Source organism: Otolemur garnettii, unplaced genomic scaffold (assembly GCF_000181295.1).
Source record: "Otolemur garnettii isolate 467f Iridium unplaced genomic scaffold, OtoGar3 scaffold00040, whole genome shotgun sequence".
Lineage (NCBI taxonomy): Eukaryota > Metazoa > Chordata > Mammalia > Primates > Galagidae > Otolemur > Otolemur garnettii.
The window spans coordinates 6,021,697-6,024,721 of record NW_003852435.1 but is presented as its reverse complement, the minus strand read 5'-3'; positions in this window follow the sequence as shown (position 1 = coordinate 6,024,721).

Sequence of the window (3,025 nt, the reverse complement as noted above, 5' to 3'; positions counted from 1 at the left end):
GTAACCACTGTGCTATGACCTCGAGCTCTTTATGTCCTTTTTCAAAAATTAGAAAGGAACATTTTTAATTAAAAACACTGCAAAATACAAAGTATTGTGAACATTGTGGAGACTCAATATACTATTGTTATTGTTATAATGGCATAGAGACTAACATATAATATATAGCAGATACATATGCCTATAAGTAGAAAAGTATATATTTAAATATTTATATAACTGTGTAAGTATATTTATTCATTTATATAGAAGTATTGGTATATCTACATAAGTATAAAGATATAAAACATATCCTGAAGTAAATATAAAATATCTTTTTTTTTTTTGCAGTTTTTGGCTAGGGCTGGGTTTGAACCTGTCACCTCTGGTATATGGGGCCGCACCCTACTCCTTTGAGCCACAGGTGCTGCCCAATATAAACATCTTTAACAAGGCTTTTATTAAAGATATCTACTCATTTGGCATAAAAATGCGTGTATCATATACGTGTATAAGTACATTAATTAATCAAGTTAGAACAACATTTTTTTTGTTATAGTTACCAGAGTACCAGATAGTATGTGATGATGCTGTCCCCTTTAAAGTTTACATTAGTGTACCAAAAATGTGTAAGATTTTATCATTGATTAGGTCGTTTTGCTATTTTTGGCTTTTCTAATCTAGTAGGTCATAAATAAATCACAAAGGGACATTGAGTACCTCTATGGACTTAGCAATAAGCTAGGTATTTGAACATTGAAAACTATGAAGAATATACTTAGTTACTGTTGAATTGAAATGCCAAGAGGTCCATTAGGCAGAACCCAGTCACTTATCCATCAGTACATACATGGTAAATGATTTATATGACAGATCCTATGTTGACTATGAGAACACTCATGAGTACATGTACACTGGATAGCACGATAACTTTTTTATTATTCCAAACACAGTTCTTCAATACAGATCTGTAATTTGGTCTTAAATTAACTGTCATGCTATATATAGCATAGGCTATAAATAATTCTGAGCAGCACATGGTATCTATTGAAAGACAACTTAAGTGCTTTGATCTCTGGAATGGGAGTAGCACTAAAACCCTATACGACATGTGAATAATTTGAAATTTAAATTGTTAAATAAAGGAAGAGAATAAAGAAATTAGTGATATTCACAATATTTCAAAATTTCTAATTTTCACACAAATGAATAGCTATATAGAACTGATGCCAAAATATACCCATTAGGTTACTAAATCTTGTATAACACAAAAGCAATAGGATATCTAGCTACATTAGTAACTGAGATTTCACCTGTAAAATAAAAGATAGGGACTCTACAATGGCTTTTTTGAATCCCACCAGCTCTAAAGTATTTTTGAATTCATAATCCTATTAATAATACTATATAATAAGTAAACATTTTACGTGAATACTAAATAATTCATAATATAAAAATAAATACTAAAATAAATATTAAAATAGAACACTAAATACTAAAATATTAGCAAATAATAAAAGTGAATAATTCATACTTAGTTTAGCATTACATGACAATGGAAACTGCATCTGTCCCATTTAGCAGTAATTATTACTTTAGTGTCTATCAAGTAACAATGGTGACCCACGGGGTCTTTTCATTCATGTTTGACATTGATATGCTGATGGACATTAATGTGAAACTGAGGAGTTGGAAAATAAATATATGCTGAAAAAGGAAAAGAATAAATGAATGAATGAAAGTAAATATAAAACCAAACCAAAGAATATAGTTTAAATAAACATAATTACACTTTGCTGCTTGTACTTGAAATTTATGGAACCAATAAAAGTTGGGAAAATTCAATCTGTAGGTGTTATTGTTCTTATTTTATTTTATTTTTTTGGAAGGGGGCATGTATTAGCGGTTCTACTTGTTTCTTCAGTCTAGACCAGTGGTTCTCAACCTTCCTAGTGCTGTGACCCTTCAATACAGTTCCTGTGGGTCACGACTAAAGTTTATTGAGTATTCCCATTGCCCATGTGGTTGGCAATGAAACGTAAGCTTCTTGATCCATGTTTTATTTTTTTTTATTCCCTAAAACATAAAACCCTAAGACATAGTAGGTATGTGATAAATTTATACTAAATGAGTAAACGAATGCTATGTGCTAGCATACAATAGTGAACAAATAAAGTATAATCCATGCTCTTCTAGTGATTCCAATGCAGTGGGTGAAGCTTAAAGTTTTCCAAACTACTGGTATATAGTATTACAAAATTTACAGCCGTCACCCAAAAGCAAATAAAATTTCAGCAGTATTAAAAATAACCCAGAGGCAAGATGCCAAGTAGCTATTTGGGGCAAGGAGATAGACTTTTGGAAATCATCAAATTTTAAATGAGTGTCTTCTTTCAAAGAAGCCTCTTAATGTCTCTGCCAAGCAGAGGGGGCCGTGGGTCCTCTGCTCCTCCTTTCACACTTCTTTGGCGCTAGCAAAGTCATCTTCACACATGAAGGCAAATACAGGCAATTTAAGAAAAATCTTGACTAGGAGAGTCTCTAAATAGTGGAATTAAGCACAGATTGGCTGTTTGTTCACCCTGAAAAAGATTCTCTAGGGAAAGATCAAGGAACAGGAATGATTCAATATCCCAGGAAAACATCCAGTGAGAAGCAGATCAGCTCTTCCGAGGTATCCCAGGAGTCCGAGCTTGGATCTTATAGGTTCATGTGCTTATTGAAATCTTATAACGAGGAAGAAACTCAAAATATTCAATTGCTTAAAAAAACATAAGATATATATAATAACATTCAAAGAAACTGAAAGTAATTTTTTTTTAAGGAGAGGTCAAGCAAGAGGTAATTATAAGCTAACTTGGAAATTTGTAAGGGTTAATAGTAAGTCTAGAGTCACAGGTCATTGTCTTTTTAGTAAGGGAAATAAAAAAGAAGACACAGCTATATTGTGTATTATGCTTGCCTCATGCTAGGCCCTTTATAATTTTTCTTGCAGTGAAAATTTTAAAACATGTGCCTATTCAGTGTTTTAACACTTAAGGAACTT